Here is a 27513-nt window from a genome sequence, read left to right on the forward strand (position 1 = left end):
CTGGTATTGAGAGTAAAATTAATATTGAAGTATAGGGAAAATTTTTTCAGATAGTGAGTCTTTGGTTCCTCACCAAGACCCTATAAACAAAATTACAATTTGTGAATATTCCCCAATGTAGAGGTGACAAACTCAAGTTGCGACCCATGCGATTATCTCCATGACACTGGAAACCTAACCTTTCCTTTTAACCTTTTAACTCTTACTTGGTTAACTCTGCATTATGACAAAATGCCTCTAATAATAATAATAATAATAATAATAATTATTATTATTATTATTATTATTATTATTATCATCTAATTTATAGTATTAGGATGAAGATAATAAGCTTTGGCCGGGTAAAACCAGAGAATTCATGCTCACAGAGAACTGATAACTTCACCCACCTGTAAGCCAGAATTATTGCACTCTGGCTAAGTCTGTGCATGATTGGAAGGCCTGCAATGCTCACTGTAGACATTTAAACTATCAATGTAAATTTCTCATAGCAACATCCTAACCAGGAGATGGGTAGAAGCCTGAAGCTTACATTTACCAGCCTAATGCTCTTGTCCGTCCCCTCTTCCCTCATTAAAGTCTCTCTACACCAAGAGGCCAAAGGCACAGCTGGGGTCTGGTCTAATGTGGCAACCTTCAGTGATGCCAAGACAAAAATTATGCTAACTCCATTGCTCTTGAACAGAACCACCCATTTGGACCAGAATTTTGGCATTGTTTGGATGGAGGCAAATATCCAACCTTGTAATTAGCCATTCCCAGAGGAATTGCTTTTCATATTTATATAAACCATAGAGAGCCCAGGAGACCCTCAGCCCTTATAGACGTTAATAGAGCCCGCCAGGGAGGAGAAATGAAGAAAAGAAGAGCGCATAAGCTGGAATGGACGTTAAGACTTCGCAAGAGCCTTGCAGATCTTAAGTTCTATGATCCTTTAACGACTTCCTAAGCCTCTACATTAAATCAGCTTCCTCTCACACAGCCATAAGAACATTAAACTCTTCAATGGCTGGCATGTTCTATTTCCCAACAGCACGGAGAGAAACAAATAGAAGCAAATGGCCCCTTCAAGAATTCTTAACAGAAATCCTGCTGCTAGACCCATGCCTCCTTTCTCCTTTCATAGACTCATAAATACTCCGATACATGCAACAAGAGCCACCAATAAACGCAGTCCCCCCTTTCGGTTTCACAAGAGACTTTAGTAGAGAAATCTGTGAACAAAGAATGGATAAATTGCACATTTGTTTAGCAAAAGACAAACAAAGTGTTCTCAGAACAATGATTTTCTTTCAACCACACCCACATCAGACAAGAAACTTCGGAACTAACCGTACAGAGTATTTTTCTAGAACATTCTAGTTCCTTGGGTTAAATACACATTTTTTTTTACTTGATTTTTATTCAGTAGAATATAATCTGCCTAAAGGAAAACAAGAAAAAGAAAAAGACTGGTACTCAAGATTGGCACTGTAAACAATGGTTATGATAGTCTATTAAAATGTCATCCCACTTCTTGGGTCCTCCTCCCCAGCCAAAAATGTGAACATGCTTAGCTTTAAATTAAATATTCAAAGGGAATAAGAGTTCCACAATGACTAAACCTCATTTCAACTTCAATAAAGAGAACTTTAACTTGGCCTATTAAAAGTTAATACCTAAAGTACAGATCTTGTAATGCTCCACTGAAATGGCTCTAATCCCGTGCTTATGTCATAATTACACGTTTTGTTAACCTCTCTCAATGTCATTTTTTTTCACTTATTTATATATATTTTTCAAACTCCCAAATGGAATTCCACAGAGAAACTGTAATTATAATCCGAAACTCCACCTCGACTTGTCAAACAGTAGCTGTACACCATGGCTCTCATGGCGTGTGTGTGTGTGTGTGTGTGTGTGTGTGTGTGTGTGTGTGTGTGTGTGTCTCTCTCGGGGAGCAGGGGTGGTGGTGGGGGGAGTGAGGGCGGGGTGTGGAAGGGAGGTGGGAGGAGGGGAGGGGGAGGGGCGGGGCGAGCATTCATCCTGTGAGTTGCTCAGATTGTCTTTGTATAAAGAGATGCATGAAATGTCAAGTACAATAAATTACTGGAGCGTAGAGTTTCAAATATCCATAATGCTTTTCCCTCTTCTCTCTCTCTCTCTCTCTCTCTCTCTCTCTTAATAGTTAATGGTGGCCAAATGTGCAGGAGGTTGAAAACATCCATTCTAGAGGAGAGAAATTTGCTTTCATCTCTTACATAATATTGCAGAAACATAATTTTATCCTCCTGGCAGGGGTGGGGGTGGGGGTTGTTTAGGAAACATCACCCTGTATGTTTACCAAAAATCACCGTCTAACATCAGAAAGCCTGAAACCAAAAAAAAAAAAAAACTTCATAAAACCCTTCACACTAGTACTTTATAGAAGCTTGGTGGAAAAAATATGCATGTCCTTTCCTGTGCCTAATTACCTCAACTGAAAATTCTGCCAAGTATTTCGCCCTTTCGTTCTCGTAATCGTATTAGGGCAAATGCGTCTGGAGGCCAACAGAAACAAACATTTAAAGATTTTTTTTTTTCACTTAAAAGATTCCAAATCTGTATGGAGCCTTGGTTTGAAACACAATGTCCTTCGGGTTTGCTTCACAGACAACCTACAGTTTCCTTTCTTTGGTCCCCTCCCCCAAGCAGAGATGAATTTGCTAGAGTTACAAAAAAAAAAAAAAAAAAAAAACCACCGATGTCTACTTTTGAAACAATTTAAGCAACATCATGTCAATAGGAAGGGCTTGCCCAGTGATCTATGCAGCCTGCAGTCCCTTTCCGACAGGAGACATTCCTTTCTGAAACCTTTATACTTTTTGCCTGCTCCTAGCAACCAACTAAAGGCAAGCCCTCAACTTTGCGTACCTGGCAGCCGTCCAGCCCTTACTGCAATTGACAATTACACCGTTTCCATTTAATTGCGGTTCTGTTGTGACAGAATATTTGTCATAATTAGGCATTTCCTATCTCCTGTCCATTCGTCTTTGATTATTACCGAACATGATTTTTTTTTTTTAATTTCAGAAAACCCAAGCACAAAAATCCTACAGATAAGGGTAGCTACAGCTGCTACTATCATTACCAACATTGTAACATGCAGGGTGGAGAGCAAAAAAAAAAAAAAAAGAATATAATTTCTCGGAAGGTAATTTTCCTTTCAGTGTTAAGTGCTTTTTATTCATCTTACAGTTACTCAATGACTTCCTGTTCTAATTACAAGACATTATACAGAAAAGACATTTGTAAAAGGGGGAAAAATATGCAGGCAGGCTATGTGACTAAATAGCCAGAATTCGTTGAACCGTTTTAAAATTCCAAAGTCGTCCATCAACTTTATCAGTTCCTGGTTGTGGCTATGTGTTGATGTGGGGTGCCCTCAGTGTGTTTCCAAATCTCTCTCAAGGCTTCAGAGTTAGTTCTCCCAGTCCAGACACATCAAAGGACAAAACACATTTGCAGCAAAACCATAGTTGAGGGAGGAAGAGGTTTTTGTTTTTTGTTTAACCCCCCCTCACCTCCCCGCCCATCAGAGCTGTTTTACTGGAGGCAGGCCAAGACATGTAGTGGAAAATATTAATAATAAAAACAAATTAAATGTCTGATTAAAAGGGACCAAGAGCAAGATTCTATCAGGAATAGAAATGAAAAGGCCACAAACGATTTCAGGAAAACAGTGTGTGACGTAAATGATACATCAGGCTTGGACTGTTGTGGTTATTTTGAGAATGGCTGCTGGTACTGTAAGTCAGCTGACCTGCCTGTAACCATTTTGTAATTCTCCACACAGTGAGTGAGTGGGGCAGCCTGCCTGAGATTGCTGAGACAGAAAACAGACCCAGGCCCACAGAACTGGCAATAAAAATATAATGTACTTTTAACATAACAGAACAAGGAGATTGGCTTTATTAACTAAGAAAACGACTTTAAATGGTCCCTAGCTTGCCATTTGTTTTGATAAATGGAAAAACAGATCTTCCCAGGGTAGGCAACAAAAACATCACTGGAAAAGTTTTTAAAAAAAGAAAAGAAAAGAAAAAAGAAAGAAAGAAAGAAAAGAATACATGATTGCAAATGGAACAAAGAACATTTTAACTACATAACCCAGGATTGTAGCCAGCTGCATCAAAAGACATAGCTTAAACAGACACACAAACATAAAATTAGGTATTGCTATGTGAATATCAGCTTTTTACCCTGGACACTGCTTCGTCTCTCTAGAAAGAAAACAACATCACAAAGCTAAATTCAAACCAAATGCAGACATCACTCTTAAGTAGCAAATGAAGCCACTGGGGAGCCAGTCAGCTCCACCTCCTTGGTCCTCCCAAAAGGCCACAGCGGAAAAAGCCACATTCGGGAGTCTTTTTGAATTCCATCTTGAGAATTTTGCATGTCATTTGCATATGATCATCTCAGCCAAATCTAAATGTCATACAAGACAGGGATTATACAATAAGTGCAAGCCTTGGGAGATCACATGCTGGAACCTAGGGGGCCTGACCTGCCTCAAATTTGCCTCCCTTTCAAACAAGTTAACTTCTTAATAAAAACCGTTTGTGCTATTTTCACTTATTTGTCTGTGTGCACCTTTGCACCTGTGTCAGGTGTCTTCAGAGGCCAGAAGACGGCATTCGGTTGCCTGGACCGGACCTCAAGTTGTAGGCAGATGTGAACTGCTTCTTGCGATTGCCAGGAACCTAACTCAGGTCCCATTGAAAGGAGCCAAGTACTCTTAACTGCTGAACCATCTTTTCAGACCTCCAAACACCTTTAACCTATTGCAAGTCATTCATCCTTAGTATAAGTGAGTTTGAAGAACTCATGGAAGAGGGAACTAGAAGGGGCACATCAGGTTCCAAGTTCTGGGCTTAAATTTGTCCCAGTCCAAGGTCAAGCTGGACATTCGTTTTCGGAGGTTGACTTATCTGTTTACTTCCTAGCCACCCAGGTAAGGCTGCTGTCCAATCACATTTGAACTTAGTTAAAGTCAACTCTTTCGGTTTACAAAGGTCTACTACTACTTCAAGACCCAATCTGCCCTGCAGTTACTAAGATTACATTCTTATAGAGGAAGAATCCAAACCCTTGTTAGCTGAACCAGCATCCAAAATGAAGACAGCTTCTGTTACCTTTTCCCTTGCTCCACCACACACACGCGCGCACACACACACACACACACACACACTCCACTGAAGTAAATAAAATAGCAATGTAGTACTGATATCCAGATGGAGACATGCATTAATAACAAGGAACAGGAGCCTGGAAAGAACATCCATATACTCATACCCATGGTCAACTGATTACATACATACATACATACATACATACATACATACATACTTGCATACATAATATATATATGTACATACATATGTACATACTTATATATGCATACACTCATATACATATATATACACACATACACACAATATACACATGTATATATACATACATATATACATACTAGTATGCATACATATATACACACATATAATATATACATGCATGTGTGCATACATATACACATACTTATATATACATATATACATATATGAATGCACATATATACATACATACACTTATATATACATTTATATATACATACATATATACATACATAAATAAGTGTATTTAAGAGATTCATAGCCAGAATATGTGAAGAAGTCATGCAAGTCAATATAATGTAAAAAGGAAATTAATTGATGTTGTATCACAGAATATATACAAATGGAACAAGGGAAAAATAGTCAGTACCATTATGACTTTATAAGGAACATGAATCAAAACCACAGGGAGTAATTCTTTCACATTCATTAGAATGCCTACTATACACAACAACAAAACTACCAAGTGTTAGTGAGCTTGTGAAAAAACCTAGACCCTCACACATTGGTGTAAAATAGTATAATCATGGTAGAGAAGCCTCTGACCATTTCTTTCAAATACAGGATTCCTATAGAGGCAGTAATTAATTCCATTTCTGGGGCACAACCCTGGTAGTGGAAAACAAAACCAGGTATTTATAAGTCAGTGTTGATAACAGCATTTCCCAGGAGCCAAAACGTGGAACAGTCCATGTGTCCATCAATAGAACAGGATACACACATATAATAGTCAGCATGTGATGTGACTGGGTGATGGGATATGGTCAAGCCATAGAAAGCAGACTGGGATGTACACTCAATACTGATGAGCCTTGGTTATTTCATACTCAGTAACAATCCAAACCCAAAGGGCAGATATCACACATTAATTCACAGAGATGGAAAGGAGGCCAGAGGTCATCAGGCCCCAGGAAGTGCTGGAGGTAAGGATGGATGAAGGAAGAGCCACTGCCTAACTGCTCAGAGCTTTGGAGAGACAAATGGGCTCTACTGATAAAGAGTAGGGATCATCTCGTGATATTAAAGATGCAGTTAACATTTCTAGCTAAAATGGCTAGAATGGCCAATTTTATATTAAACATATTTTAAACAATAAAGAAAGGGCCCTTCTGGTGAGTGTTACAGGTTTCCATGTGAATATGCTCTTGGTTGTTTTGTATTTGTGTGAAGATGTGTCTCTCAATCAATAAGCAGCATATAAACTCCTGCAGGGCTCAGAATCAGTGTCCTGGTTCCTCGCTACAGACCTTTGGGAGTGCTAACAAATTCAATTAACTAAGAGAAAGCCTGAGATAAACATATGACCCTCACATCAGAGGATGAGCAGTCATGTGACAGGTCACCCTGGGCTCTAAATCAACAGCTCTTCCTAAAGAGCGAAAGGAACAGGAAGAGAGAGGTCTGTGGCTGGCAGACCTGTCCAGAAGAAGGCCCATGAATTTAGGCAGTTATTTCATATATGAGAGTGTGTGTGTGTGTGTGTGTGTGTGTGTGTGTGTGTGCGCGCGCGCGCGCGCGCGCACCTGTCTGTCTGTCTGTCTGTCTCCCTATGTGTCTCTCTGTCTCAGTCTTTCTGTCTCACTCTGTATTCCCACTTGAAATATGGACTCTCACCCTAAACTTGTAAGCATTGTCCAGATTCCCGCACTGACTTCTGGGAGTTGTAACCGAAGGAAACGGGAACACTGTGCTGGTTGCGTTTATTCTCTCAAGTTATCACTGGCTCCTGAGATACAACACAAAAGGGAGAGCAAAGGTCTCTTTCTCGCCCTGGTGACTCACTGGAAATCAGCGCTGGAGCTTGTGAATGTCTAGCTGGGGGGCGGTGGGGGGGGTGTATCAGGGTTTCTGAGGGGAACCCATCGAAGACATGGGCAGATCCCGGGCTGCATCTTCTCCCTCAGTTCACCTCCTTGAGGAGCCAGCATCCTGCTGGGATGAGGATAGACTCAAATCCCAGCGCTCCTCCTGAGGGGTTCCGCTAGGTATATCTCAGCCCCACAAGCCACAGACTCTTGATTTTTTAATTCTTGTATATGTTTCTCTTAAGCAGAGACGGTGGCGGTGCTTAGGGCACTGTGGCCTGGTGTTAGGGTGCTGTAAATCAAAAAAGTCAGAACCGTAATGGTTAATGACGCTGCTCGTTTCGAATGTAGCCAGAAAGCTCTGCAAGCCTGGTAGAGGTTTTTGTTGTTGTTGTTGTTGGGTTTTGTTTTGTTGTTGTTTTTTTTAGATGAATTGGATTAAAAAAATGGTGTGCGATTTATTTGGAAACCTTTACACTTTGCTAAATATACACTTTACAACGTAAAATCTTGCCACATCATTGGCGATGTTTATTCTAATTATAGTTAACCACCGTCTTATTTCATTCTCTATCACATTTAATGTTCTCAACATGTACGAAGCAACACTTTATACAACCACTTGAAAATACGAAAAGGAATATACCGATTTTTTTAAAAGCCTTTAGCAAATCACTACTCATCCTATAAATCAAATATGTAATTAACATTAAAAATAAGGACTAGAAAGGTGAAATTCATTAAAGTTTATTTTATCTAGTTAGAAGTATCTAAAATATTACTTTAATAAATCAAAACAGAAGGATTTGGGCCAGAGCTTACACTCTTCATAACAAAATTCTGACATCTGGAGTGCATTTTATATTTATAGCATATTTAGATGTAGACAAGTCAAGTTTCAAGGGATTAATAACAGCACATGGCTGGTGGCTGCCATGTTGGACAGAAAAACTTAAGTGTCTCCCAGAGAACAAATTTGAAGACTGTCCGGTTAGATGACTTGGCTCTGAAGAGGAACCACAGGGAAATAGGGCTATCCTGGGGCATGACATACTTCAAGATGCCTTTGGGTCTTAGAGCCCAAGAAAACAGGAGCTTTGGACACACAGCTGGGTGAAGAGTTTATAACATAAGGGTAGGGTAGAATGGCCAGATTAGTGTCTGATATTCAAGATCCCAAAGAAGCCAAGAGATAGCAACACTGTTGCTATTTTAATAGACCCTTTCTGTTACCGTTTGCTTCCTATAATCTAGTGGCTCTCAGCCAGTGGGTCAGGACCCCTGCAGGGATCAAATACTTTGCATATCAGATATTTTCATTATGATTCACAACAGTAACAAAACTACAGCTATGAAGTAACAACAAAATTTTTATGATTTGGGGTCACGGAAACATGGGGGACTGTATTAAAAGGGATGGAGCATTACAGAGGTTTACCGCCACTGGTATAAAAGATGTGACAATTGTATCAACTTGTTTGTTTACCTTTATTTACTTATTTAGAAAGCTTCTAACCATCAAGCCTTCCAGAGTCCTGTGCTGTGTGTCATTTCTTTCCTCTTCTGGTATTTGCTACAAATGTACCTGGTGTCACTTCCAAAAACCACTTACTGTTTCCTGTCCTGACTTGGGACGAACAACAGTCAGTCAGAATGGGTATTTTTCTATCTCCTTTTTCCCCCCTACATTATGTAATACTAATATTATTGTCTTAAAGGAGATACTTGTAAAACCTACTGGAAAATGAAACCACAACTCAAGCTCATAGAAAGAGGCGACTGACCATAGAGAACACTTCACATCTTTAATATGCTCCCAGGACTATGCAGAAGAAGATCACTGGGACCTGATGACACAGATGGGCTCCACTCTACTTCCTCTCTGTGCAGCTTTAGTTCCAGGTAAGTTGAAGTCTGACAGGGAGGTGGTTCACTTACATTGCCTATAGAGCATCCCCCAGCCACAGACACTCCTTTTGGATGTCTTTTTGGCTCCCAATATCCAGCCAGCATCCAAACCTACTCACCTTTACTCACCACTGAGGCAGTAACCAAGTAGCATATGGGTGCAGACAAACTCCAGTTACATGACTGTGACTTCATATCAACAATTCCTATGGTGCTGATGGCTGTTTCGGGTCTATCTCAGATTTTTCAGTGAGATGATTTACATGTGCAAGGCTAACAAAACTGTGAGCCAAAGTCAGTCCTGGGTGTGTTTTTTATGGATAAAGTTTTATTGTAACACAGTTATGCACATTGACTTAGCATATCTCTGTTCACTTCTGTGTTCCAAAAGCACACTTACAAAGTCAAGGGGCGGTGACAGACACTTGTATGACCTATACATCTAAAATATTCACCGGCTGGCTTGTGGTGGTGTGCTCACTCTGGATTCTATTATTACTTCTAAAAATGTTATTTGAACTACTGACACCAGCTTAATTTCAAAGATACTATAGTGACCCTGTAAACACACAACTATGCTTACTTCTATTTGTTCAAGGTGGGCTCTCCTTTCCAGATTTTGGGCTATTTGAAGGGTGGAAACTAGAGCTTTGGAGTGTTTAAACTTAAAGCACTCTGGAGACAAGTGTGTTACACGACAAATCACCAGGAAGATAAATACTTCCCCTACGAGAATAAGAACCTGCGTTTGAGGTCCAGAACTCGTGTGAAGTACAAAACTCAAAATTGGTAGGTATGGTGACACATGCTTGCAAACTTACTGCTAAGGAATCAAGGGACAGGAATGAGGGGCTTCCCAAAGCTGGAGCCCCTTTTCTAGAATATACTATGGGAAGTTATTATCCAGAGCCCCATTTTCCAGATGGAGGACTCAGAGGCCATAAGACGTGAATCCCATAGAGACTGTCACACTGCCATAGAGACCTCAAGGATGGGACATGTGCTGCTGCTGCCACCTCAAGAGGAAAGAGGAAGATGTTGAGGAAAGTTACAGGCATGAGAACGTGAAGGTGCTGACATCAAAGAGTTGTCACTGTGGCCCAGGCTGAGCACTGTGACAAAGGGCAGTCACACTTTGGTTAAACCCTGAAGGCAAGAAGCCCGGAGGTTATATTGGGGGAACCGTAGGTGCCAACCTCAGCCTCATCTTTCATCTCAGAAGATGCTTTCGGTCTTCCCAGCAGGCCCTGGGCAACATGTCCACATCAGTTCTTCCCAAGGGCAAATGAGGTCATTGTGGGTGTTGGATAGAAGATGATCCATGGAAGGAAAGGCAGACAGATCCCGTAGGCACGGGAGAACAATGCCTTGGGTTTAGTCTTTCAGTCCATAAACTTAACTTGGTTTCTACCCAGCAGGGCCAGACTCTGTCTAGCTACAGACATCCAACATTTAACATGGTGGGACCCACTCAGGGAGGGTGCCAGTTTTATATCACATCGGTGGAGAAGAGGACAGTGAGGGAGTCCAGAGAGGAGACTGGTGGCTCTGAGAGAGTGCCTGAACCTCATGGTGAACAATTGGGATGCCACACAGATGCCGAGAGGCAGAGCTCAGGGCTTTAGATGTGCCAGTGCAACAGTTGTAATGTAAGATAGACCATAGGGCTGGGGGCAGCTCAATTCAGTAAAGTACTTGCCTTGTAAGAAAGAAGACCTGAGTTTAATCTACTGGACTCACATTAAAATGGAGGGCATGGCGGTACATGCTTGTTATCCCGACTCTGGGGGGACAGAGGCAAGAGGATCCCCTAGGGGCTCACTGGCCAGCCAGCTTAACTGGTAAGCACCAGGCCAATGACGTAGGTGATGCTCTTGAGAATGACACCTGAGGTTGTCCTCTGGCCCTCTACATGCATTGTGCATTGTGCATTGAGCACACACACACACACACACACACACACACACACACACACACACTCATATGACCCTCACCACACACACATATACATACACATGCACATACAAACACATAAGCCACTTATACTATGAGCATCTTCATGCAGAATAAACTGGGACATATCGGCTGAACTGTCATTAACCTGAACCCTCTTTGCTCATTTTCACTTCTGGCCCTTGGCTGGCCACATCTCAGCAAGGTGAGACTTCACACTTGGTACCTGGAAGTAGCCAAGGTTTCTTTCAGTGACGGAAGGTATTACTAATATATTCTGCCTTCAACTGAAATTTAAACCTGGTTTGATATCCGACCCCCTCAGGTGGGATGTGGATGAAGAGCTTCTAAAAAAATGGGTGTTATCATTTACAAGGCCCGGGCTGCCTGATACTTCAAGGCTGAAATACTATAGCGACTCCTCACAATCAAGATATTCCTAGGTCTCTGAAAAACAGCCTGGGTATCTCAAAGCATGCTTGTTCCATTGACAAATCTCGAAACTTCAAGGACTTCCAGAGACAACTGTTACAGGGACTCTGTGAGGTAGCCATACGAGCACGGTTGGAAGAAGTCGGGGCAAATGGTCTTAGGTCTCCGGGAAGGGAGCTCTTTCCCCCTGGCAAGACATCTGCTTATTCAACATTATCTTTGCTCTTTTTATTAAACGGGATGGTGTCTAAAGCAACAGCAACATATAGCCTCAGCTGGTTCCTTACAGCAAGCGTGTTTTAAAATCGAGTGTGTAAAGAAAAATAAAAGCGATCCTTCCAAGTAGCTTTCCCTTACCCCCCGCCCCAGAACCCTCAAGAACCTTTCTCTAACAATGTGCTGAGATAGTGTTCTCAGTCACAAACTAGTGGAAGAAACACCTCAGTAACCTGTCCTCCAAGCCAGCTTGGGTTAGAATGTTCTTCTCTAAGCATTATGGAGTCATTGCAAAACGGGCAACCATGACTGGTCCATGGTCTTCGCCTTCAAGAAACAAGACGATCGATCTTCATGTCTTCACTCACCAATTCCTTAAAGCTATTTAAAAATAACACCCAGAACCAACAGACAAATCTATCTCCGCTGTGAATGATAACATGATAGGTCTCTTTACATTGGACCCCATCGGTGTGTTCTTTCCAGAATTGAAAAGAGAGCCGTTTGGCCTGCTTGGTCTAAGATTTCTGCTTCTCTCAAAAATCCCATCAGACAACAGTCCTTTTATTTCTTCTACTACATAATTGTTTAGAACAGACACAAAGCCATCCCACCTATATGGAATGTTGGGACACGTCAGAGCGCACAGCAAGGATGAGAGCTTGTGTGAAAATAAGTCGAATGTTCGCCCCGACTGCCCCGTCGTGACAGTAAGTACGGGAAGAAGTGCGAATGATTACATTTTTGTCTAAAGTGTCTCATTATGTCGGTTTAAATGAGATTTCTAAACCCGAAAGAAGAAGAAAAAAAAATCATAAAATACCATTTGTTTCAACCAAGACGATAAAAAGACAGGTAGCGAAAGCCTTCGGAAATTCTAGTTAGTGAAGGGTGAAGCTGACAGAGGCATAATGGAGTTCAGCGACACCCTGGTCAGGTGTTTCCGCTTTTGTTTAATGCGTCTTCATACATCAAACATCGGGTAACGGACAGGTGTTAAGAGACCCGGATAGCAGGATGTACATTGCGGGCGTTGAGATCTTCAACTTGACAGACCTGTTTCATCTCCGACCACATTCAAGTGCGACAGACTCAGAAACATTGCCTACGATCTCCCACACCTCGCCAGGTAAGATACGGTCCCGTTTGCGAGATGCCAACCGTGCTTCCTGGTGTTTATCCACATGGCAGTCATCACAACGCTTGACACCAAACCTACAGACACAATGACAATCACATCCTAGGGCCCCAGCCAGAATGTTCAGTTATTGAGCACAGTTGTGCCAGGAAAACAGTGCCTCTCGTTGAACATATGCTCTGGACAGGCAAGCGCTAAGCCTTCAGTGAGTGTTTAGTCACAGTAGCAAGCCCAGGAGGGATGGATGCGTTTGCTGCTTCCGACTTGTGCACAAGGAAACTGAGGTTGAGAGACATTATGCAGCTTGTTCAAGGTGACCTTACTCTGGACCCCAGGACGGTCTGATCCCACAGAGCACTAAAGTGGCTACTCCTCACAGGTCCTGTGAGAAGCTTCTAGCCAGGAAAACCTGTTATGAGAAGGGAGAAGGCACAAGCAGGCTCGGAATGAGGCAGCTTGCTGGCGTGAGAGATGCTCAGCAGAGGAATAACATTAGGGATGCAAGGGTCATATGGAACAGAGGTCAGGAGTCACAACCCTGGAAAGCCAAGATTCCCCCTCTTCTGATGCTGCATCAAGCATCCATCTACCTTGGAGGGTGTACGAAGTAGCTCATTCTAGGTTCACCATCGAATCCTTAGCTGCCAGTTAAGTGTAAGCAGGTATTTACCTTGCCCACCAAATGCTTCTGTGTTTAAGAGAGGCCACTGGAGGTGCTGGAGAGATGGCTCAGAGGTTAAGAGCACTGACTGCTCTTCCAAAGGCCCTGAGTTCAAATCCCAGTAACCACATGGTGGCTCTCAACCATCTGTAATGAGATTTGACACTCTCTTCAGGTGTGTCTAAAGACAGCTACAGTGTATTTACATAAAATAAATTAAAAAAAAAAAAGAGAGAGAGGCCACTGGAAATAGGAAGCCCAGTGAATTTCTGGAATGGGCAGCTATTTCTCCAAGGCCGTTAGAGTAACAATCCTATTTCATTTGCAGGTGGTTTAACGTGAGCATTGTTTCGGAGAGATAAGTAAACAAGGGTTCCCATCTCCTGGCTTCTCTCTTCCCGAGCCCTCCCCTGGTTCCACAGACATTTTTTGTATTGATTAAAGTACAATTACATTATGGTTGGGGTAAAAGCAGCTCTAGAATAAATCATTTTAAGAAGAAACCGAGGGGGGCTCGCTCTCCGTGCCCTACTAAAGTACGGCTGTCCGTCACGGCTGGAAAAGCTTCTTTTTGCAGTGGGCAATAATTAATACAGTGACTCATAGCTGGCGACATGCTGAGAATGAATGACTGTTAAGTGCCCAGCCCTAAATAGTACGTCCGAATCACCCCTGTACGACTCAGGGGCCATCACACACACACATACATACACACACACACACACACACACACACACACACACACACACACACAAACACACACACACAAAGCGGGGAGAGGGGTTGGAAAGATCCTAAGAGAGGGAGGATTGAGAGGCTCCTACAAAACACTGTTTTCTCAATATAATCATGAACACACAGTATAACCTAAAAGTAAGACTCGAAGCAGGAAGGGGACCTAGTTGGGAAGAAGAAAGGGGATCTATAATATTGGGATTCAAGAAGAGAGAACACACCAGCGGATGTAAATACAGTCACAGTACAAGCCAGACTTGTGCAAACTTATAATAAGCTAAATTAAAATGATCAAAGAAGAGAGGCAGGAGTAGAGATGGTATCCTGGGAAGAAGCAATATAGAAAGAGCCATGAGGCAGGCTTTGGCTTTGCAGAGATGTGCTAGCTCATGCCATGTCTGCATTTCCATTTCCTGTTCTCTGCACAGATGGGGAGGTGGAGCCAGGGAGGGTAGCCGCGTTGCGACTTCCAGTAACCCAGAATCACCATTGCCCTCTTTGCTTCTCCTCCATAGGAAAGTCTTAACGCTTATATGATAGAACTGCCTGGGTAGAAATACAAATATGTCGTCAAATATTCTACATGGATGCCTAAGGTTTGTGGCGTTCCGTAGGGCCATGGGAACAGTCATGGCCAACGTGGCTAAGACACTTCTGAGATATAGGTATTTCCATGCACGCATATAAATGCTCCTGAAAGGGAAGCTTGAATACAGTAGAAACTAGTAAGGTCAGGATCTAGGATGCAGAAGGAATTCTTCACAGCCAGAAAAGACAGTAGGGTAAGAAGATGGACATACTAACCACCTGACCACGGGAATAGGATGCAGTGACTATGATGGTCAGCAGCAGTCTGCTCCTGCTTTTGAGAGCCCACAATGGTCCCGGGTAAAACAGGACGTGTGACATCGCTAATGAGTAGAAGAGGTTTAGTCGGCTTCCATAAGTCTCAGAAGAAGGACAAAACCACGCCCCTCTGTGGGGAGTTCCCTTAAGATGAAGGTTGGGCTAGAGCTCTTTTGGCTGTCAACTTCAACAGACAGCCATGTGGCCACTGCTGTCTGACTTTCTGCCTTAAAAAAAAACAAAAACAAAAACAAAAACAAAACTGGAAGGGGCACTGGAGTGTAGGTGTCAATTAAACAAAACCAAACCAAAATATTGACTAAAAACAACAACTATAAAAACAGTACATATTCAGAAAGCTTCCCCTACTGACTTAAAGGTCATGGTATTTTCTCCTGATTTGAAAAGATGTGAAAGCATTGTTTGGTGGGGCCTTAAAGTTACTGTGGGCTTTAGCCACTCACAGTGCCTGCTATGGCTCCCGGATAAAAAGGGTTGGGAACCCTTGTATTCAGCGGGCCTGGAGCTGAAAGAGCACATTTGAAAGGGCTAGGTCCTAGTCCAGAGGAGGGGCTCCGTAGAGGGAGAAAAGTCAAGAAGAAAGCCCCAGTTGAGACTACAGAGGGAAGGAAGTTCTCAGGTGGGACTGATGGCCTTTGTCCGTGTGTGAAAAAACCCATTCCTCCTCTCGCTTTCCCACAGATGCTTTTAAAATCCCCTATAATTCACATCGGCAGCCATTCTTCGTAGAATTGTGGGATTATGATAGATAGATAGATAGATAGATAGATAGATAGATAGATAGATAGATAGATGGATATGTAGGTAGATAGATAGATAGATAGATAGATAGATAGATAGATAGATAGATAGATAGATGCATAGATTGGAATTCCATGATGTCTAATGGCCTTGTCTTCTGACTTGAATGTTATGCAGTGCCAAGGGCTGCTTCCCCTCTCAGAGGAGAGATCTTGAGTGTAGGAAGCCAGTGGCTGGAATGTTAGTCTAATGCTACAGATGTTCAAGGCAGCCCTTCGTGGGCCAGGTCCCACCCATGCTGGATGCAGGACTCATGGCTCCCGTCTTGGTTAGGCACACTGTAGGCATAATATAGGCACACTGTAGATACACTATAGGTTCACTGTAGGCATACTGTAGGTACAGTGCTGGCACACTGTAGGCATGATTTCACACCTAGCATTTCTGGGAGGTCTCTATTCCATAGACATGAATGAATTTGAACAACTCAAAATGAAAATGCTTCATGTTGCATCCTGATTCCTTCAAACCATGTAGGTCCACTAAATCCTACGTCCCTAAATCTCCTGCTATTCGCCAAAGGAACATTCCGAAGCTGGTTTGGCAGAGTCTTCCTTCCAGCCAGATGGGGAGGGTTGCCTTCAAAGGGCTGTCATTATTGCCAGCCTGCTAGGCTAAAACACTGTTTCAACCTGATATTCGCTTATCTCTACTTTGTCCGACCGTCTCTACCAACCACCTTCTAGAAAGCACACATACTATAAAGCAACCCCTCCGTTTCTTCCCTACTCCTTCAAACACTAACTTTTGGTATTTTGACATAGTGTTTCCTTGAGGAGAATAGAAACCCTCACCAGTTTATTTCCTCAGACTCACAGAATACCCCACTTTACCTTCCCAGCCTGTAATTAAAGAAGGGTGTCTTGACTTCCCCAGCTGCCACACCATAATATTAGCTAGCTATGTATGGTGATCTAGATTGAATTCATTCAAACAAAGGCAATCTAAGCATTCACAGTTCAGCTCCTGAGTTGTAGTAGCCGTCACACCTCGGGAGTTTGACAGCAACATGTAGGGATATCAAACCAGAAAGCCGGGCAAAGGACAAGCACAAGTCAAGAAAGTTCTACAGGCAAATCCCACATGAACATCTATAAAGTGATGGCTGCACTCCTTTTGCCACTGGGTTCCTGGAGCCACCACTTGAAATGTAGCAAATGCTCCGATAAATGCCTAAGAGCTGCAAATTTTCCTCTCTAAATATGGGAACAAAATGTGAACCTCCAAAAAATATGGAGTTAAACAAGGAATAACAAATACAGAAAAGGAGGGGGGGTTTGCTATATTCAGGCAAATTGTTTTTATTTAACAAAACAAAACCAAAAGAAACTACAGTACTAATGTTAGCATGCAGATTATTTCTGGGGCCTCTGACTGTGAAAGTGGGTGATTGTTTCTCAGAGTACACACCCCTGTGAGCCATTTACAGTCTCAGATGGGCAGTGAGCAAAGCCTGTGCTGTGACCACACAGTAGCCTTGGGAAGGCAAGGAGGGCACTCAGTCAACAGAGCACTCTCAAAATCCTCCCCGTTTTGGTGAATCTCAAAACAATGTTTCAAACATCATGCTTATACCCATTTTACTGATGGGGGAAAGAGGACCAAAGATACAAAGACTTGTCTGGGTGATCCGGCAGCTGCATCAGCAGAACACACACCTGGTCTTCTGCTTTGTGGGGTGGGGTGTGTGTGCGCGGAGGCTAGAGGTGGATGCCTGCTGTCTTCCATCTTACGCCAGAGTCTCTTCATGGTACCCGAGCTCACACATACATTCACTCAGAATCCCTTACATTACTTTCCCAGCACTGGCATTGCAGGCATGCACTGCTGCATCTGTCTGTTTACAGAGATGATGGGGTCATACTTACTCAGTAAGCACTTTACCAATGGGGCTATGGTGAGCCCCACCATGGCTACTACATCTCTGACTTTTCTGTATCATCTATCTATCTATCTATCTATCTATCTATCTATCTATCTATCTATCTATCATTATATATATATATATGCACACACACACACACATATATATACTTACTCATATGTACATATATATGTATATATATATATACATATGTGTGTGTGTGTATAATCTATCTACCTACCTCTCTCTATCTTCTATTTTCTATCTATCTCTGGTTTTCTATCTACCTATCTATCATGTATGTATGTATCCTCAATCATGCATCTTTTTGTTTATTATTTATTTCTGTCAACTTTCTGTCATGTATGTATGTATGTATGTATGTATGTATGTTTGCATCTATCAATTATCATTTAACTACATGTCTATCTATGTATCTACCATCTATCACCTATGTATGTATGTATCTAATATCTATGTATATATCTATCTATTATCAACCATCTATTTATCTATCAATCATCTATCTCTATCATCTATCTATGTATCTATCAACCATCATCTATCTACCTACCCACCTATTATCTATCTATCTATCTATCTATCTATCTATCTATCTATCTATCTATCTATCTTCTACATAGCCATTACTTGTCTCTCCACTGATGTCGTCCACAACACTGAAATGCCTCACAAAGGCAGAGCTGCTCCTGCAGTGCTGTGGAAAGCCACTGATGAGCTGTCCTCCTTGATAATAACTCTGGGCCTCTGCAGCTCTGAAAGGCTAATCTTTGGTAACCACGGGCTCTAGAAACATTACTAATTTATCACCCACGAAACCATTTGTTCCTGGGTCGTCCATCTCAAACAGTGGTTGTGAAGCCCGCGCGTGCCACACTGTGCTCTGGGCTGAACAGCTGCTTTGCGTTTTGAATTCTTTATTTATGGAACTAGTCAAATTAATAACTCAAAGACGTTGTTTCAGGCAAAGTAATGGACATACAATAAAACTATTCATTTCCTAAAAGGTCACTCCAGGAGATGCATACATTGTTTAAAAGTCTAGCAACAATGCTATTATTGCCTGGAAAACCGAAAATGTATAATAAGCAGTTACAGCACGTATCTGCCCTGGAGACCCCAGGCTCATTGAAAGTACAATCAGAAGGCAATCAATCACACCCTGAAATTACTTCATTCTCCAAACTGTTTACACTTTTTAAGTTACAAATCTACTTTCTGCTATTTCAACTCACGATTTACAACGGCAGATTTCGACCTCTTGGCACACAGCCAAGCACTAGTCGTAATGATCTGAGCAGATCAGCGGTCTATACTGGAGGGACGCGCATGTAAATTTCCAGTGTGTCTGCAAGTAATCAACCCTGCTGACTGCAAATGAGACCGTCTCGGATTTATTTTAGGAGAAATATTTTAGAGCTGTACTTTTTTATCCAGGCCAAAAAAATAAATAAATAAATACATAAAAAAAAAAAAACCTTGAAGAGGAATTCTGAGATTACTCAGATTATTGTAAATAAACAGTCACGTGAACAATATGGGGGGGGGGGAAACAGAGAAATACAAACCTCATTCCAATGTGAATATTTCAGCATTCCTGTCCCACATTCTCTCGTAGTGGGGGGAATGAGGAAGGGAAGCTGCCACAGCCTCCCTCTCTTCCCTTCCCCCACCCTTCCATCCCTTAAGATGCTGTTGTTAACCATAACAACAAGCCAGCTTTGGATTAGCAACCCAAAATACCCAGAAGTTCCCAGGGGATGGTGTTTAAAATTAAATACGACCTTTTATTGTTCTGTAACAAATAATCACTTTATGTTATTTGTACAAACAACGCCGCACATTCATTTTCTTGGGGAAATAATTACCCTAGTCTATCATATCCTTCCTGCTCGTCACCAGAGCTTCCCTGACTGCTGTCACCAAACATGTGCATTAGAGTCAGGAGACTAAACTTAGCTAAAGTTTCTTATGTTCTTACATGTTAAGGGAGAAAGCTGGGTAACTGTAGTCCCATGTGAGGTTGCATCGTAGTGAGAAGCTCAAAACTGCCTCCCCGTATACAATGTTGAGAAAGTCGGCTTGCAGTGATGGATATTTTAGTTAGGGCAACATTACATGACTAAACTCAATTTTATAATTGGATAAGGCCAGATACAATAAACTGGCCCTGTGCTACAGAGGCATCCCACATCTCCAAGCTATCTGTTATCATAAATCAGCCTAATTATTTGAAATACTGTCACGAACTGGAAAAGAAGAGAAATTAAAATAAACTAGCTGCTGGAATATCTCATTTTATTTTCAAAAGACCAACCCAAGCTTTTTTATGAGCCTAAAAGTCCAGCCCCACAGTGGCTGCTAACTCATACTTTCCACCTCAAGCTCCTAGCCCTCCCTGTTCTGCCTCCTCCTCCCCTCTCCTCCTCCATCAACATTAGCATTGTTGTAGTCATTAGCATCATCTTCATCATCCTCGTTATGTTTTACTTTTGAGTCAGGGTCTTTTTTGCATAGTTCAGGCTGGACCAGAAATCATGGTGTTGCCGAGGTTAGCCTGGAATTTGTGATCCTCCTGCCTCATCTTCATAAGCACAATTACAAGGCTGTGCCTATAAATTATACTTTTTGGACAAAATTGTACATGCAGAAAGTCAGTAGTAAAGATTAAAAGTCTCCTGTGCCCTGTGCTGCTTCGTTCTGATACATGGAGTGTGCGTGTGTAAGTGCATTAATTTAACTGTAACCCCCCCCCCAAAAAAAAGACAATTTTTTTTAGGATCCCAAAGCAACACAAAGCAGCCTCACTTTATTGAAAGTCCACATTATCCTCACCTGAAGTGCTATGCTAAACGCAGAAGGAATGTTTTCAGTTCCGAGTATTTCATAAGCAGCACCCTAGACCCTCTGATGTCACTGTGGTGACATCATCGGGATAAGCAATAATTGGCTGAGACAGCGATTAACCAACCCTTCCACAAGAGTCCCAACCTATATCACTGGTCAGCTCTGTTCCATGTCCACCCGCGTGTGCTCAGAGACAACCCAGGAGCCTTCTGTCCGCATACCCACAGTGTGGAGCTAGAATATTCTAAAGGGCGGGGCATCCCTCTAAAAGGGGCGGGGCATCCTCTAAAAGGGGCGGGGCTTCTGGCAGGTAGAGCCAGGAACCACACGGAGAAGCAGGGCTATCTTTCCTCAGTGTCAGACTTCTGGAGACCTAATTCTAGGACCTGGCTATCTTAAGGTTCACTCCATGCAGCACACACCAGCCCACAATGGCCCAACTTCTCTGTCACTCTGCTTCTTTTGAAACCTGAAGACCACTGGCTTTAGGAATTGTTCCAGGACATACAGTATCTACTGAAAATGTTGTGTGTATTATTAAACCACCCCTTAGCAGACACCTCAGAATTCTACTTTACCTTTGACCTTACGAGCCCCTCCCCACCTTCACCCTGTTCAAGGCATTTTCCCCGAGGACATACAACGATACAAGTGACAGGTATCTCTGAAACCTACATAGTCAAAGCTCGGGCTTGGGAGGAAACAAACTCAAATCTATGAATCGTTAACTAAATTACATCATAGTGAAGACAGTTGAGCCAGAAATTCGAAGATGCTGCGCATGGAAGCATTGTGTAGGGTGTGGAAAGAGGGTATAAAAGTAGGGGAGATAATAGAAGAAAGCCTCACTCACACATAGGCAGACACACCTGAGAACCCAGATGTAAGTAATGATGTTAGATGACACCCGAGAGTTGAACTCTTTTTTTTCTCAGTCACAGTATTTCTTTGAACATAACAAGTGGTCGTTAGTGTTACTAAGACGAAATAGGCATACTTAAAACAAATTAAGAAAAAAACCTGGCCAACTAAAAAGAGGGAAAGCATCCCTCCTGCAGATTCCTGAATATTCCACTGTTCAAATATTTAGTCACACGGCTTTGAGTAAGAGGCCCAACTTTTATGGATTGTAGCTGATTAAATCCCACACAACATGCCTTGTCAGGGAGTTACAATCCAGTGAATATATTCAGCTCTATTCAGCTCCTAACAATAATGACAATGCTGTGCCAACTTAAAGGGGAAAATAATGATTTAGATTTAGATTTATGGGTTGCTGGTACCGGGTGTTTTTTTTTTCTTCTGATAGTATCTTTTTATTTTTTTATTTTTATTTTTACAAAACCTTTTAAGCATTCTGTATTATCAGTGGTAAAATAACATTTTCCCATTTCTACCAATGCCATACCTTAATGGAGGTTCACTTTCTATGTCAGACAGTTTGATGGGGGTTGCCACAAGCATAATTATGTGTATCATATAAAATACTTTCATTACCTAAGTATTTTTTTTCAAACTGAAGATTGAAAAGTTTTTCTTCAAATAACCCATATCGACTGAATTATTAGAATAGGCACAAACACATCAGCTCCCTCAGTACAGTACAAGGTACAAGGGCAGCCATGGAGTTTCAGCAAAGTCAAACATTCACTACTTTTGGATGCCAGTTCAAAGGTGGTGGTGGTGGGGAAGTTGTAGATGAGATAAAACCTGGAGACGGGCTCCCTTTCTCTTCAATATGAGGGTTGTGGGAGAGGAAGGAGGAGGGAGGGGAAGAGGAGAAGGAGAGGGAGGAGGGAGGGGAGGAGGGGAGGGTAAAGGGAGAGGAGGAGCTGGGAGGAATAGAAAGAAGAGGAGGAGGGTAAGAAGGAGGAGGAGGAGGGGTGGAAGAGAGTGAGGAGGAGGAAAAGGAGGACGAAGAGCTTAACTTTTCTTCCTTTCTGAGCTAGGTCCAGATTTTGCTATTCAATTACAAGACAGGATGTCAAGATGCAATAAAGTTGAACTGAACAAGGGAAGAGAAAACATGGTCCCTTTCCCTTACAAATGAAGTTCAGAGCTTTTGCCCCATTAAAGTACGCCAAATACGGTTCTCTCTAACATTCCAGCCAAAAGGCAGGCCGCCAAACACACTTAACAGATAAATCACTGTCCCCGTCTCTGCTCTACTCTCCCCCCACCCCACCCCTCTCTTACTTCTTTCTTTTGTTTTACACACACACACACACACACACACACACACACACACACACACACACACAAACACTTTAAAAGCAGTCCTGTACCGCCCTCCCCACCCCCCATGGATCCATAAAACAAAGGAAACAATTAGTTTTGTTAAAGAAAGTGTTCCTCCCTCCTCCTATTGTTTAGAGCCAAGTCACATTCACATCAGTCCTCCCTAAGATTAGCATTCCCTATCTTGGGGTCATGCCATTGTCCCCCACAGTACCTATAAATTATTACAGCCTGCTTATCACTGAGCTCCTTGTAAACTGGAGGAAATCTGTAAACACAACTGAGTCACAGGTCTTTTTTTTTTTTTTTTTTTTTTGGTATCCTTTTCAAGCTGGGCGACCTCTTAGTATCCTGTTCCAACATACAAAATCGTACCATTTCTATGAACCTCTGCGGCTCTTGCCAACGCTTTCCATTTAATTAAACTGACAGCAAAACAGAGCCCTGGCTAATGGGATCCAGACCATTTTTCCTTCAGTGTAAATTTTCAGGCATGAAATTACATCTGAAGCAAACACAATGATCCTTCTATAGACATGCATTTAATCTGTAGGAACAATCCCTTTGCCCACATTACAGTGTGTTTTACATCGTGTGGAACTCCATTCTGAGTGGGATTCTCCAGCATTATCCCATTTGAATTCACCTTAGCATCCCTCTACAGTCCTGGTTATTCCTCATGTACATTATGCTTTAAAAAAGAGCCCGGTGCCTAAGTCTTAGCCTATGACAGGGAGGCACAGCTACAAAGGAAGTGAATCCAGGTTCTTTTTACATTCCTGTTCCCATAGATAATTTAAGTAAGAGCTTTTTCAGCAACTGTTGACTCTAAATAAAAGCTATTGGCATGTGAGAGCTCAAGTATTTCAATATGGAATCAGTGAAGAATATGTTGATTAAATACATCTTATAGACTTGATCATATGAGCATACATAATGAGCTGACTAACTCACTTGGTCTGTTTGGATATTAGTCATTTTTTCAGGTGGGGGCAAACCACCATATGTTTCTTTCTCGTGATTTAAAAGTAATTTTTTTAAAAAAATTATCTTTTGGGAGGATTATCAGTTGTAAAGATGCAGTCTTTAGTGGTCTACCACAGAAATCACAACCTATTGGGAGTAAATAGAATCTCACTGAACCATAAATCTCTCTGAATCATAAATAAAATTAAGGTATTTAGTAAATAGAGAGAAGGAAAAAATTTAGATTTTCAGAGGAAAAAATAGTGATTCTTAATTGAAAATCTGTTGGGTCAAGTATCCTTAAGATATAAATTTGGGTCTAGAAAAATAGTTCAGCAGGTAACAATCATTAGCCCTGCAACCTCGATTACTCCAGAAGCCTTGTAAAATGTCAGATGCTATGGTACATGTCTGTAATTCCAGCATTCCTACTTGGAGATAGGAGGTGAAGATGGAAGAATTTCTGTTGAGCAGCTAGCTTGGTGTACAGACAGAGTCAGCAGCAGAAACAAGAGAGAGATTTCTAACACGGTGGAAGGTGTGAACCAGCTCCTAAAGGTATCCTCTGACCTCCACACAGACCTCCTACCTCTATGAGTGCTCATAAGCACATGCGTGCGAGCACGCGTGCGCGCACACACACACACACACACATACACACTTTTCCAGGTTGGTTCATCGATGGACCATTGGGTCCAGCCTCCATCACCACAAAATAACATCAATAACAAAGCTGTATCCTGTCTAGAGATTAGCATACCTGGTGTCTGAGATCCTAAATAATTTAAAAATGCCCAACCCAAGGGAAAAGAAAGGCTGATTAGTAGTAACCTGGTGGTCTACCTCCTCATCACCTCCCCAAAATTGCAAGGCCTTTTGGTACAGTGGACCCATCTGTCAATAAAAGACCTGCTTATTTCAGCGGAAGAAAACACTGAGGTAGATATTTCTTACCCCAATACTATATTACATATATATATACACACGCACACACACATATATATGTAATACATATCCAATACTATATGTAGTATAATATATATACACACACACATATATGTACATATGTGTATATATATATGTATATATATATGTATATATTTACATATTCCAAGTTCAATTCTTTTTCCATATGGCTACTGTCCCATTTGCCCATCCCACAAAAATGGCAGTCCTTAAGAGTTTGTGAATCAAAGAAACAATCTTGCAGACAACTTCACGGAAACAAAGGCCCTGCTAAGATGTAAGCAGGTTAAGAGTTGCTGAAAATCCATTTTTCCAATAAAAGCAACAATGCCATTGCTCTCTTGGAAAACACTTTGTGTTTAAAGGGGCCATCTTCAGGACAACTGTCACTGTCTCTTTGAAAATGAAACATTTCATTTATAGAGCAGTAGACAGTTGGGACAAGATTAGAAATCATTTCAAGTCTCCCAGGCAATCCACATGCAGTCTTTCTTGTGAGGACAGAAGATCTCCTGTTTTACAGAAAATGCTAAATAAACAGTTCTATGGGCAGAAACTCAAAGGCGATTTATTATTGTTCTTTTTTTACTTTGGTTAAAACTCAAGGAACCACACAAAGCCTATAAATAGAAGCTTCCCTCTATCTTTGGGATGTTAAAAGCAGTTTCTACTAGGTTCAGAGCAAAGAGGCAGAAAGTGACTGCTCCTTCTCCTCTATGAGGAGGAGTCTCCACATTCAGACCATGCCTACAAAAGGGATCACTTCGAAACACAGCCCATGGCAAGAGCCGGCCTGGCCATGGGTTTTGAAAGCTCAAGGGCATTCGTTGTACCATAGATGGACTGCCTTTCTCCTTTAGACAGGGGTAGCTTAATAACACTCAACAATATTTTGAGTTAGATGAACAAAAGAGCACAGATGTCAGTTCTACACCACGGTGGAACCTGGGGAGCTCAGAAGGGTCTACACCTTTAGAAAACAAATGCCAAGTCTGCCTGTGTCACTACAGGGTTGAGGGAATATGAGTGGTAATCAGTTAATGTTTGACCCACAAACATTTAGCACTTGCCCGGAAAGAAGACACTGGGCTGCATGATTCCGTAGAGGTCCGTGTTTCCAACAGGATATTTGAAGCTCGTAGTAGGATTTGTAAATCCTTTGAGGGGAACCGTAACTGGGAACTTTGGTATTTTTAAGAAATGAGATAGAATGTACAAGAATACTTACTCCCACTTATAGGGGGAGTAAGTATTCTCAAGTACAACTACTTACTGTTTGTATGTCTGTGTGTATGCATACATACAAATGCACATACATATGTGTGTGTGTATATATCATCTTGCCATAGTAAATTGATTGTTGTTGGGCAACATTAGGTAAACTTATTAAGATACCTAAAAATTTTTTTTTTCTAAAAAAAAAAATTCCTTTAAAATTTCATGTGTATGTTTGTGCGTGCATGCACACACATAGATGCATGTGCCCATGGAGTTCAGAAGAGGGAGCCATAGTTACAGGAAACTGTGAGCTGTTTGACAGGGGTGCTGGGAACTGAACTTGGGTCTTCTACCAGAGCAGTGGGTGCTCTCATGGCTCAACTGTGTCTCCAGTGCTGTGTGCCAAGCCTATTGGGGTTCATGGTGCTGCCTCACACCAGGCCTTCTTCTTTGGTTGGATACAGAGCATTGTGGTAGTACAGTAAGTAAGGCAGAGGTACGGTTCACCAACACCAATGGATTTACTCAGATTTGCTCGGAGCTGTGCGCCCTGCATGATACAAATACTTATTGACCGGTAACTAAAGTTTCCTCTAAAATATTTGGAATTGAGTTAGGAAGATAAACCTTAGGAAGCACAACCAGGGGTATACAGAGAAACCCTGTCTTGAAAAAAAAAAAAAGGAAGAAATTCAAATAGAAATGGAGTACTATGGAAATGGCACCAGTCAACTGTGTATGGTAGTTGCTGTGTTAATCAACTTGATTGAGTAAAAACCTAGGAGAGTTTTCAAACTTGCAAAAGACATGGTTGGCAGATAGAATCTAAATGCATGCCATCAAAGACAAAAAGCTCTTAAAAGGCTGAAGAATGGCCCAAAGCTAATAGTACTAAATCTAATAAAAGAAAATGCATTTTACACTTTGTTTTTGTGAAAGCTGATGTCTCTAGTTCACTATAATTCTTATATGAGCCAACGGAGAGTGCTGCTACTGAGAAACTTTGAGACATGGTTGGCAAATGGACACAAGACAAAATAGCTTTTACCATGCCACAAGGGTCAGATAACATGCAGGGTCTGCAGATGGTATTTTGACAGTGAACACTGAGAAACTGAATCACCTACATAGAAAGGACATGTGCAGAAGAAGAGCCTTAGTTGAGAACAGCAGAGGCATTTAGCCTACACATTAGAGGATTCTACAAAGATCTCAAGAACTCCTGAGAGCAACAAGTGTTAGAGAGGTAGGGCTATTTTACTGAATTTGATCTAATATGACTAGTGAGGTGGTTCAGTTTGCAGAGCACATGTCTGACATGCATGAATCCCTGGGTTCTATCCCCACCACTGCATAAACAAGGCATGATGAAGTACATCTACAAGCTGCAGCATTCAAGAGATAGAGGCACAAAATAAATAAATAAAGGTCATCTTCCACTATATAATGAGGTTGAAGCTACC

The 27513-nt window shown here is 41.8% G+C and overlaps 1 protein-coding gene and 1 long non-coding RNA gene across 8 annotated transcripts in view; one reads left to right on the forward strand and one right to left on the reverse strand.

The window, feature by feature from the left end:
• Arid5b (AT rich interactive domain 5B (MRF1-like)) overlaps positions 1-27513 on the reverse strand; it is a 186833-nt gene that overhangs the window by 96865 nt on the left and 62455 nt on the right. The window lies entirely within an intron of this gene.
• The window catches only part of Gm51770, a 78986-nt gene that overhangs the window by 38282 nt on the left and 13191 nt on the right, over positions 1-27513 (forward strand). The window contains exons 2-3 of one of the 2 annotated variants that reach the window (XR_003948900.1): positions 8938-9121; positions 10050-11213. This is a non-coding gene — a long non-coding RNA (predicted gene, 51770). Of the gene's footprint in view, positions 1-8937; positions 9122-10049; positions 11214-27513 lie in introns of those variants that run through there. The other variant, XR_003948901.1, reaches the window with a different exon arrangement.

This window comes from Mus musculus, chromosome 10 (assembly GCF_000001635.26).
Source record: "Mus musculus strain C57BL/6J chromosome 10, GRCm38.p6 C57BL/6J".
Taxonomy (NCBI): Eukaryota; Metazoa; Chordata; class Mammalia; order Rodentia; family Muridae; genus Mus; species Mus musculus.